At 50.4% G+C, this 12569-nt stretch overlaps 1 protein-coding gene across 9 annotated transcripts in view; it reads left to right on the forward strand.

The window, feature by feature from the left end:
* The window catches only part of WWP1 (WW domain containing E3 ubiquitin protein ligase 1), an 89307-nt gene that overhangs the window by 18200 nt on the left and 58538 nt on the right, over positions 1-12569 (forward strand). For all 9 annotated transcript variants that reach the window (XM_080647163.1, XM_080647169.1, XM_080647170.1 and 6 more), the window contains one exon: positions 7319-7414. The gene's annotated coding sequence lies outside the window, so the exon portion shown is untranslated. The remainder of the gene's footprint in view (positions 1-7318; positions 7415-12569) is intronic.

Here is a 12569-nt window from a genome sequence, read left to right on the forward strand (position 1 = left end):
TTGTAGGACATCCATTCAGCCAGCTTTCAGGGGGTTCTGCATGATGGCTGTTTTGTATTTTAGTTGTAATTTTGATGTGGTTTTGGAGGTGGCGAGTACCAGTGTTTACCTATGCTACCATCTTGGTTCTCTTCCTAGCATCCATCAATCCATCTACTGGACATATTTTTATTGAGCGTTTATTTTGGGTTGTGGATGTGAAATCGCATTGGTTAGGTGGCAGTGTACTTGGAGGTCAGAATTAGCAGGGCAAAGATGGGAAAGGGTATAGCTGGTTTATAGTCTCACTTATGCAGAATTTTCTTTATAATATTTTAATTTTATTAAAGTTTTAGTTCTACGCTTTAAACATACATTTTTTAAAATCACCCTAACTAATTTTACTGGGTTAATTGTTTTATTAATTGTAAATCTTCTTTTAACACATTTATTGAATAGTTAGTAAAGACTGAAAACTAAGCTAGGGGCTGGAATTGTAAAGATGAATCCTACACCCAAAGGTGGATTCAGCAGGCACCAGAGCCCCAACACAGCGAATCCTGCTGCCTGGCATCAGCCTCTGCACAGCAGCTCCTCTGCTGTAGTCACAGCCATCCCTCGCAGCCAGTCAGCCTGAGGGGCCATCCCTTTTATTGAGGTGCCAGCAGTAATCAAGGCTCAGCTACAATAGGAGGGCACACACAACCCACACAGGGGGCACATCTGGAGCACTGACTCAGTTGACAGGCAGGTTACCACTGACCCCCCCCCCCCCCCAGGATGCTTACTACATAAGGCTCACTGCCAAGACTGGGAGATGTAGCACATCTTCCTAATACATAGAAACAAACCCAAAGAGTCCCCCAACATGAGGAGACAAACATGTCCCAAATGAAAGAACAAAGCAAAATTCCAGAAAAAGAACTAAACGAAATGGAGACAAGCAATCTACCAGATGCTGAGTTCAAAACACTTGCTATAAGGATGCTCAATGATCTCAGTGAGAACTTCAACAAAGAGATAGGAAACATACAAATGGAGATAGAAAAAATGAACCAGTCAGAAATGAAGACTATAATTATTGAAGTGAAGAATACATTAAGAGGGAATCAACAGTATATTAGATGAAGGAGAGGATCATATCTGCAATTTGGAAGACAAGGTAGAGAAAACACCCAGTCAGAACAGCAAAAAGAAAAAAAGAATTAAAAAAAAAAAAGAGGATAGTTTAAGGGGCCTCTAAGACAACATGAAGCCTACCAGCATTTGCATCATGGGGGTGTCAGAAGGGATTGAGAACCGACTTGAAGAAATAATGACTGAAAACTTCCAAAACTGACGAAGGGAAAAGATATACAAGACTAGGAAGTGTAGAGTCCCAAACAAGGTGAACCTAAAGAGCCCACACCAGCATACATAATGAAATGGCAAAGGTTAAAAACAAAGAACCTTAAAAACAACAAGAGAAAAGCAGTTAGTTACCTAAGACTGTCAGTTGATTTCTCAATAGAGACTTTGCAGGCAAAAGAGAGTAGCAAGAAATATTCAAAGTGATGAAAAACAGCAACTTACAACCAAGATTAATCTATCCAGCAAGGCTATCATTTAGAATTGAAGGTGAGCTAAAGAGTTTCCCAGACAAGAAAAGCTTAAGGAGTTTACCACCACCAAACCAGTATTATAAGAAATGTTAAAAGGTGTTCTTTTAAGAAGAAAAAAAAAGATAAAAAATATGAATAATAAAATGGCAATAACTACATATGAACAATTATTTTAAATGTAAATGTATTAAATGTTCCAATCAAAAGACATGGTGGCTGAATGAATAAGAAAACAAAACCCTTACATATGCTGCCTATAAGACCCACTTCATATCAAAAGACATATACAGACTGAAAGTAAAAAGATATTTTATGCAAATGTAAATGAAAAAAAAAAGAGGAGTAGCAATACTTATATCAGACAAAATAGACTTTAAAACAAAGGCTATAACATGAGACAAAGAAGGACCCAACAAGTCCACTTTTGGGTATTTGAAGAAACCCAAAACACTAATTCATAAAGGCCTGTGCACCCTGTGTTCATTGGAACATTTACAATCCCAAAACACTAACTCATAAAGGCCTGTGTACCCCACCCCCATGTTCATTGCAACATTTACAATAGCCAAGATATGGAAGCAATCCAGGTGTCCATCAATAAAGAAGATAGGGAATACGACTTAGCCATAAAAAGGAATGAAATCTTGCCATCTGCAATAACATGGATGGACCTAGAGGGATTATGCTGAGTGAGGTGGGTCAGAGAAAGAAAAGCCATGTGATTCTCCTGATATGTGGAATCTAAAGAACAAAACAAACCAAACAACAGACTTACAGAGAATGTTTGGGTGATTGCCAGATGGGAGAGGGTTGGAGGACTGAGTGAAAAAGGTGAAGGGATTAAGAAGTACAAACTGCTGCTTACAAAATAGTCATGGGTATGTAAAATGTAGCATAGGGAATGTAGTCAACAATATTGTAATAACTATGGTGTCAGATGAGTACTAAACTTACCGGGTGATCACTTTATAAGTTATATAAATGTATAATCACTATGGCGTACACCTAAAACTAATATAATATTTTATGTCAACTGTAATTTAAAAGTTAAAAATTGTTACAAGATGAGTCGTAATAAAGAAATGTACAGTGTAATAGGCAGATAGAGAAATAAGCAAGGCTTCAGTGCTGTGAAACGGAGCCGCTAGGGAATGTAAAACTGGAACTGGAGAGATGACACTTGAGCCGAGTGTCAAAGGGTGATGCGAAGTGGTGTTGAGGAGCAGTGAGGAAGTTAACTGCAGGAAGTTAGTGGGCAGCAGTGACGAAGGTGTTATTAACCGTGGGTTATTTAAGGCAGCATAAGGTTGGATTCAGCAAGGCTTTTAATTGCTGCAGTGAAGAGCACACGATAATAATGCAGATGTTCGTTGATCTCATAAGGGCAAGGAATTTATATTCATTTTATCACTGATGGAGTAATCTTGGACTACAGAGTAATCTTGAGAGCAAGGAATTCACATAGTTTGGAAATGGTTGAAAATTGGCAGTAAAAAATGGATCTAGAAATGGACTAAGATTTAGAACTGTTAAAAGATAAAACAGGAGTATTAAGAATTTTAAGGGCAGCAGCAGTGGGGCGCACTTGGCGCATGTGACAGAGGGATCCTGGGAGTTGCTGCCGGTGCCCTGCTGAAGATGCCAAAGACGCCGGAGCTGAGAGGAAAGCCGTTTCCAGACTTCGTGCCTGTGGGCGTCAACACAGACACCATCCCATTTAAAGAGAAAGTCGGCAAAGCAGAGGCTGAAACAGCTGGCAGCAGAGAACAGAGAACACAGAAAATGAAGGGAGGAGAAGATGCGTAAAAAATAAAGCTTGGTCGAAGCAGAAGGCCAAAAGGGAAAAGAAGAAAATTAATGAAAAAAGGAAAAGGGAGGAGGGTTCTGAATCTGAGGATGAAGACTGGAGGAACTGCTGAATAACACATGGCTAATGAAGACGTTTAACAAAGGCAAAGTCACTGAAGAAGAATTTGAGGAGGGGTTGCTGACGAGTGCCCAGGGGTCCATCAGGATGGCGAGTTTGGGGACCTCGGATGTGGAGGGGACAGCTGATTCTGGAGCCTCAGGTGAGCAGCGGGAGTGCGCCCACACGTGGCAGCTGCTTGCAGCGCCTTTCCCTGCGATCAGGACCTCGGCCCTCCGCCCACGGGCTGTCCTTTCAGGCTGGGGGAATAGGAGGGCTTTCACACATGAATGTTTTACTACAAACGTACCAGCCGTGAATGCCAACAGAAGATGTGAATTATTGGGTATAAATAATATATGTCAATATTTATTTTGATGGGTTGCCTATAATTAAAGAGCTCATTTTTCTGGGCCTATTTTACACACATATATATTAAATATGTTTTTATTGATTTCAGAGAGAAAGGGAGAGGGAGAGAGAAACATCAATGATGAGAATCATTGATCGGCTGCTTCCTATACGCCCCACACTGGGGATGAAGCCCACAACCCAGGCACGTGCCCTAACTGGTTCATTGGTCGATGCTCAACCACTGAGCCACACCAGCGGGGCTGTACTTATTTTTAATAGACAGATACTGGTATAGACTTGGTTTCAGGCTTTTTAAAGTTCCCTAGTGCTTCCAGGCTCGCGAGCTCCCTGCATGTCCTTGTCCCTGGACCACGTTCTCTCTGTGCAGGGCATGGGCACCGGCACAGGGGGCCAGTAGCCCAGGGTGTTCCTTCTTTCCTAAGCATGGGTCCTAGGACTCTTATTGGGGAGTATCTGAAAAACTGCCTTCTGTTGAATAAATTGTATTTCCTTCTTTAAAAAAAAGAATTTTAAGAATGGATTTGAGCCGGAAGCTATTAGAATGGAACTAGGACCCCCCTGATCCAGAACGGCGTGAGATGTGTCTGAAAAAGGGGTGCAGAGACGAGGCCTGGATCTGTGTCGCCAGGAAGAAGAGGTAGACGTGGGAGGAGGAGTGAAAACAGAGCCAGAGGTTTGGGGAAGTTAATGGACTTACCTCCTCTGGCTGTAAATCTGGAACTGGGTGGGACACAGAAGAGTTGGCTATTTGTGCTGACGTAGGGAATTTGGCATTTCGAAGATAAGAACACTTTTTGCATCAAAAATACTGCTGTGATTCTCCTTGAAGTGCCATAGATTGTGCGCTAGAAGGAACTTGGAGGTTGACTGAAAGTGTAGAAAGGCAGAGAGAGAAATATGAGGTCATTCGGTCTTATGATTTGATAGGCATTTTTAGGTTAAAATAAACCCCCAAACTGCAGTCGGAGGTGAACGGCACCCTGGGAGTGAGGTGAGAGCTCCTCACGGCGGCACCAGAAGGCACTGCTTGGGGGGCGGGGGGTGCTCTTCAACCCTGGGGCCCTCGTAACTTACCAGGAGGGGCAGTGCTGTGCTTTGCACTGAAGAGCATTAATCGGTGATAATGATGCAGAGGTCAGCCAGCTTCTATCCAAGACAGCGAAACACCACATTGAGACCTCAGCACCGCGCTGCGTCAAGGCGCAGTGGTCGAGAGATGCTGGAGGAAAAGGCCGCGGGAGAGTCGGGGACCTGAGGAATGTTGACATGGCACTGACATTGAGAAGAATGCTCCCAGGCCCCCCCTGCGGGAGTGTGAAACAGGTGCTCTGTAGACCAAGTGGTGGCGGTGTTGCCAGTAGGCGCTGCGGGGACCAAGGCGCCCTAAGGGCCGGAGTGCGGTGGACAGAGTGCAGCGGCGAGGTGACTGCCTGCTGGGTGATGAGCACGGGGCTTCTCAGGTCCAGGGCGGGGCGCCGGGCTGGTCAGGGCCAGCCAGCGACTGGGCAGGGGCAGGAAGGCTCGCAGGCCGAGAGCATGGGCTGGCGGAGAACAGGAGGACTGAGTGTTGTAGGAAAAGTAGGCGGTTCTGAGGGCTGTGTTGGCTCACTCCCTGCTGCCTCCTCTCCCTCCTCCCCACATGTCCAGTAGACTCTGTGACAAGCAGTCCCGGCCCCACATGCAGTCCAGTGTGACATCAAGGCCTGTGATGAGCTGTCCTGATAAAAGTTCCTGCTTCTGAATATTTAGGTCATGCAGATAAGGCGAATCTGTCAGAACTATGCTTTATTATAACAGAGTTCTACTAGAAAAATCTCTGAGGTGCGTCACAGAAGCTGTCTACACCAGCGGTTGCCAACTGGTGGTCCGCGAGGTCCGAAAGGCTGGCGATCGGTGGTCTACGCAGTTAGAGCCACTCCGCTGTTCACTAAGGCTACCAAGTACCCGCCCATTGAGCCCAGAACTGCGGGGTTTCCCAGGCAGCAGGGCCGGAGGAGGCGGGGGGTCTGGGCGAATCAGGGCACACTGTCCTCTTGTTTCTTGTCCCCGTTTTATAAGCTCATTGAATGACCGACAGGAGCTTCTTAGAAGTGTTCTCTAGATGTGGGTGGAACATTCCTGAATTGTTTAAAGTGAAATTCCCTACTTTGAGTTTATGTTTTTGTGAAATACTTTCTGCTTTCAGGTTGCAGAATCTTGGGTGCCCTAGGACAGGGCAGGCTGTGTGGTTCGTCTCTCTGCCACATTCATTGGGTTTTAAATTGCATTTTGTTGATGCCATAGCTTTGCCTAAATGTAGGCTCTCTAACCTTCCAGAGTCCACGTTCAGCAGGCTAAATGTCTCCAGCACCTGAGCTGTGCCCACCTGTGTCTTTCCTGAGAGGGATCCTGTGGATTAACATTGTCTTCCTGACTCAGCCTAAGGCTGGGACGCTGTTTCCCACCATTTTTGTGTTCTTGCCAAACCCACTGTACAGATAGACACATGACAGTATTTCTCTGGCTTCTCCAGGCGTTAACACTATGCATAGTGTGCAGAATGGATCAGATATGTAGTTTTTTAAAATGTTGCTTCTGACTTACTAGTAAGAATGACATCACAGGCAATTGAGATATGTCCTGTAAGTGAGGACTTGATTGTCTGTAATGGTGAGGACTGAAAGTCTAGTTTATTATCTACATTAGGGCTCTCTATTCTTTGCAGTTGCATATTAATATTTGCTCTGGCATTTTTAAAGGGTTGAGCTGGACGTAATCGGCTTACACATATATAGCCGTATGTTCTGGGTATAGGTGATGACCTAAATTTATTTGGATGAATAACCAATTTGCATAAAGTCTGTTAAAACTCAGGCTTTGTTTTTTCTTTTCCACACTTGGTCACAACTGTTAAGTGGCAGAATTAGAAATGAAATCCAAGTAGTCAGACTCCAGAGTCGGCTCTTAAAAGCTCTGGGCCATTGCTTCCCGCAGCGCACTCCTCCCAACCCTCACCTGGGATGTGGTGCCATCAGCCACCCAGGTAATGGGCGGGACATTCTAGTCTCTCAGAACCTTCTCTTAACCCTCAGCTACCCCACAGTCTCTGGTCAGAGATCTGTACAAACCCTTGGGGTTTTGTTCACACTACCAGTGCTCTGGTTCAGATGAATTCATTACAGTGTAACCGCTGCCAGGGTTCTTCTATACACACTTGTGGGCGTCGAAACCGTCGCTGCCTGTCAGTTACCTCCGGAGGAACTGTAACCCTCCGTGCTTGGCGCCTTCGGGTGCCACAGAAACTCTCGTGGCATCCAGTACATTTGGGTCACCCTGTTTGCCCTCTGTAGCTCAAGTCGTGAGCCTTCTTATTCCTGAAGGTTGGATTACCCACTTCCCCTGGGCACCCCGATGTGCTGCTTTACGTTCACCTCTGTTTCATTAACGGCCACACTGAAAGCTCTCTCTTCGTTTGCAGGTTCATCTCTGCACTAGACTATGAGCCCCTTGGCAGGAGGAGTCGGGTCACACTCATCTCCTGGTCCCCAGCGTCCAGTGCAGTTCCCGGTGCAGAGTGAGTGACTGGCAGCTCTTTAAACTAAGACCATGTCCAACCGTCAGACTCCATACGTCTTGATGACTGACTATACCTGTGTGGGCCTAGCAGTGACGTCGTCATGGAAAATAGGGCTGTAGACTTGCACTGCTTCTGTGCTTGGGGTCCCCTGGGTGAGACAGCAGCGCCCCTCACACAGCGCTGTCGCCCTGCTCAGATCCCAGAATGTCTCCCGTAGCCCCCTGTCTAAGGGCCACACCCCTTGGTGTTGTGAGTGAGGTGTGGGAACCATGTTGAAATAACCATTTTAGTTGCGGTATCTATCCCCTTTCAAGGAAGGTGGTGCCATTTCTGATCATGTCTGTCGTGTTTTGCAGTTTAAAATGACAGCTCCTGGTCACTGAGGAATGCACTTGGAGTGGGGCCTCGGGGGCCGAGTGAGGGGAGCAGCAGCCTGGGCGGGAGCTGGGGACCCAGGCAGTAGAGGGAACGGTCCTGCACCTCGCTGGCCCAGATTCCCAGTGTGCAGTGTTTTATTTTTGTTTTTGGTTAATCCTCACCCGAGAATGTTTTCCCACTGGTTTTCAGAGAGAGTGGAAGGGAGGGGAAAGACACACAGAGAGAAGCAGTGATGTGAGAGAAACAATGATTGGTTGCCGGGGATCAAGCCTGCAACCAAGGTACGTGCTCTTGACTGGAATCAAACCCGGGACCCTTCAGTCCATAGGCCGGTGCTCTATCCACTGAGCCAAACAGGCTAGGACCTGCACAGTGTTTTAGACATCACAGTTCTCAAAGAACTTGACCCTGTGTGTGTTTGTCTCTATTCTCTGCAATTACCCTTCTGTCTAATAATTCACTAATCATGCCCCTCGGTTTTTTTCTAATCTCCTTCCACGTGAATGAATGTCTTCGCCTGGCCTGGGTCCTCAGTCCTGCGCAGGAAGGCGTGTCTTTTCCCTGGCAGGCTGAGTGCACGTCGCCACGAAAGCTGTCCCTGCTGACCTCCCACCCCCTGAGGGTACTGACCGCCCTCGCCTGCACCATCCGCGCCTTCTGTCATTCTTCAGATTTTTAAGTTGGTAATCTGAGCATTCCGGTTTATACGTAATATCTGGAAGTGAGTAATAAAGACAAACATTTGGGAACTAGTCACTCCACTTAGAGAGCGAGGTCAGTCCCCGCACAGTTAGAGTTGCCGTGTGCGCTGCTGAGCGCCGCTGTGACCCCGCGAGCCTGTCTCTCCAGCCCCCGAAGTAACTGCTGTTCTGAACTGTTTTCTGAAATCTCCTCTTTTTATAATAGTGTCACCACAAATGTGTCTCTTTGTTTCGAGTTTTACAATTTTTTGTTTACAGGCTTTTTAAAACTTGATTATGGGGGGGGCAGTATAATTTACAAATGTTTATACAATTTAAAAAAACACATTCAAACATCATGAAAGAATACTTAGAAAAATCTCTTCCCCTTGTGTTGGTCTTCCCGGTCAGCTTGGCGGGCGGCACACTGATAGCCCTGACCTTGAAGGCTGCATTTTTCAGGTGTCGTTGGCTCAGGTGCAGGTTTGGAGTCCTGATCCTCTGCCATGTTTCCTTTCAGCCATAGTCCTTATCCCCCCTCTGGGACCTGCTGGAGTTCCCACTTTGGGGACACACCCCACCTACTTGATTTTCATCTTCCCAGGTTGGTCCTTCCTGAGATGGTTGAGCCAGAGCCACTTCCCCACCACTCCGTGGATCTCTGCTCTGGCCTCAGGCAGCATGAGCACGTGACACACCCCTCTCGCCCCCCCTTGCTGGAGGGCCAGCCTTACTGTGAGCAGCTAGTCAGGTCTTGGAGGCTCAGGGTGGAGAGGCCAGTCTTCTGCTTTCCTGAGGATTCACCTTCCAGGGACAACTCACTCTGTCCTTCGAGCCCCCCGGTCTGACCTCTGACGGATGGGGCTGAAGTCCCGGTCCGAGATGACTCACTCATGTCTGGGCCGTTTCTGAGCCCGAGTGTCTTCACTCTGCAGGCTGCGTTGCCGAGGCTGATGCTGGTTTCGGTTCATCCAGCCGAGGCTGTGATTCCTCCTGGGCCTCTGCCGCTGCTCTTACTAGTATACTTCCCGTCCTCCCCAGCGGGTCTGCAGACTGCCCTCCACGGAGAAGCGGCCAGACCGGAGGCAGCGGAGGAGCAGTCCTCTTCCAGGAGAGCTTGGAGGCTTTGCTTAAACTCAGGGTGTGGGGCTCTGTCATCAGCCTGCGAGCATCTGAGAGGAGCCGTCTTTGGAGCTACTCGACCAAACGGCCCACCTCTCTACCATCGGCTTTCTCTGTCGTCATCACCCCCCGGTTCCACTACACGGCCGTCTGCCACGTGTGTCCTGGCATCGCCTCTGCCACAGCCTCTGCAGCCTCGCTCGTCAGACTCGTACAAAATACACTGTTGTGTGGCTCAGTGGTTGAGCGAGGACCCTGGACCCAGGAGGTCGCCAGTTCAATTCCTGGTCAGGGCACATGCCCGGGTTGTGGGCTCCATCCCCAGGGGCGTGCAGGAGGCAGCCGATCGATGATGTAACTCTCTCATCATAGATATTTCTCTCTATCTCTCTCCCTTTCTCTCTTTCTAAAAACCAATAAAAAGATATTTTAAAAAAATAGTCTTGGCCTCCATAACCATCTCCCTGTTGGCGTCAGAGGCGTCATCCCCTCTCCCAGGTGCATGCTCATGAGAGCTGTCTGCGGCAGTGTGGTGCCTCCGCCTGTGTTTGGTGGGAATCCTGGTTTCTTTCTTGCTGTCTTTACTCAACCAGCCATGTGCACGTGGTTCTGTGACCTGGAGACTCCGCATGAGGCTCAGGGCGCTGAGCGGGGGTCCCGGTTCTCAAACGCAGGGCCATCAGAGCCTTTTGGTTCTCTGGAGCAGCAGTCGCCAACTGGTGGTCCGTGAGGTCCGAAAGGGTGGCGACGGCTGCTCTGGAGCACCCTTCACTGGTGAACGCGCCACACTGATAGCTCATCCTCCAAAGAGCCGCTTGGGCAGGCAAAGTCACGTTGCAGGTTGGGTTCCCAGAAGAGTCATGTAGGGGGCAGTTTGGGAAGAGGGCTCTGGTCAGCACTGGGTTCCCGGGCAGCCTGTGGAGCCGTGGGCAGTGGGCAGTGGAGCTGCCTTATGCTGCTTGACAGCATTCTGTGCCAGGCGGTTGAAACCCCTTCCTGTGACTGGTTGGGACATGACGCTTCCTTTCCTCACAAGCGACCATCAGCCCAGTCAGTGGGGAAGACAGGCATCTGGTCTGTTGGAGCAGGGAGGGGGGGGGCGGGGTGGAGCGCAAAAGTGGCTGTTTCTAAGCCTGCAAATGTGGAGTCTTGTCTGCTTCCTGAATTGAACCTTGTATCATTTCCTTTGTTCTCCATAATGATGCTATTTGCTGTTGTAACTAATCCCAGTTTTTTTCCTGTTTATATTTGCCTGGTTTGTCCCTTTCATATTTTTGCTTTCATTCTATCAGCATCTTTATTTTGTACGAGTCTCCTGTCTCCTGAATTAGTCCACATGCCTGGTTCTGGTGGTTCTATATTTGGACTCTTACTTTGTGCTTTCTGATAGTCCTGGCTGTTTGTTTATTCCTGTTTTTTTCTAGCCTATTTTTGATTGATCGGGTTGGTTTCTTGTTGTACTCTCTCCTTTGCTACTTATTTGAAGGCTTTTCCCTCTTTTTGCTGTCGTTTGTGCTTGCCCTTGGCATCTGTGGGGAACGCTGCCCAGTGTCAAGTTAGACAGACCCTGTGCATCCACTGAGCAGTGCCGGGTCCACACGCAGCTCCCGCCTCGCCCTGGCCTCCTCTGTGTGCTCTGTTCCTTTGTTCCACATTTTGAGGGTGTAAACACGTTGTTTAAACATTGTAGTAAGATGTTACAGTTACTTGATTCCCACAATGTTTGTTTAGACTTTCTTTTGTGCTACCAGTTTCTTCACTTGTCTGTCCCTCCTGTGTATCTCAGAGCATCTCCTGTAGAAGTTTTACTCTTGGATGGCCAGTCTTAGGTGGTCTTGAGTAAAGAAAGGTCTTCACTTTTGGCCCCCCTGGCAAAGGCCAAGGAGTTTGGTGGTGCAGCTTTGCCTCGGTCCCCTGTCAGTGCATGTCCTGCCGCCCGTGCTCCCTCTGCTCCCCCTGCTGTCCCTGCCGCCCGTGCCCCCCCCTGCTGACCCTGCTGCCCGTGCCCGCCCCGCTGACCCTGTCCCCCCTGCTCCCCCCGCTGTCCCTGCCGCCCGTGCTCCCTCTGCTCCCCCTGCTGTCCCTGCCGCCCGTGCTCCCCCCGCTGTCCCTGCCGCCCGTGCTCCCTCCGCTGACCCTGCTGCCCGTGCTCCCTCCGCTGACCCTGCCGCCCGTGCTCCCCCCACTGACCCTGCCCCCATGCTCCCCCCGCTGTCCCTGCCCCCCCTGCTCCCCCTGCTGACCCTGCCGCCCGTGCCCCCCTGCTGTCCCTGCCGCCCGTGCCCCCCTGCTGTCCCTGCCGCCCGTGCCCCCCTGCTGTCCCTGCCGCCCGTGCCCCCCTGCTGTCCCTGCCGCCCGTGCCCCCCCCGCTGACCCTGCCGCCCGTGCCCCCCTGCTGTCCCTGCCGCCCGTGCCCCCCCCGCTGACCCTGCCGCCCGTGCCCCCCTGCTGTCCCTGCCGCCCCTGCTCCCCCCGCTGTCCCTGCCGCCCCTGCTCCCCCCGCTGACCCTGCCGCCCGTGCCCCCCTGCTGTCCCTGCCGCCCCTGCTCCCCCCGCTGTCCCTGCCGCCCGTGCTCCCTCCGCTGACCCTGCTGCCCGTGCTCCCTCCGCTGACCCTGCCGCCCGTGCTCCCCCCACTGACCCTGCCCCCATGCTCCCCCCGCTGTCCCTGCCCCCCCTGCTCCCCCTGCTGACCCTGCCGCCCGTGCCCCCCTGCTGTCCCTGCCGCCCGTGCCCCCCTGCTGTCCCTGCCGCCCGTGCCCCCCTGCTGTCCCTGCCGCCCGTGCCCCCCTGCTGTCCCTGCCGCCCGTGCTCCCCCCGCTGTCCCTGCCGCCCGTGCTCCCCCCGCTGTCCCTGCCGCCCGTGCTCCCCCCGCTGACCCTGCTGCCCGTGCCCGCCCCCGCTGACCCTGTCCCCCCCTGCTCCCCCCGCTGTCCCTGCCGCCCGTGCTCCCCCCGCTGACCCTGCTGCCC

Source organism: Plecotus auritus (genome assembly GCF_963455305.1).
Source record: "Plecotus auritus genome assembly, chromosome: 11".
Classification (NCBI taxonomy): Eukaryota; Metazoa; Chordata; class Mammalia; order Chiroptera; family Vespertilionidae; genus Plecotus; species Plecotus auritus.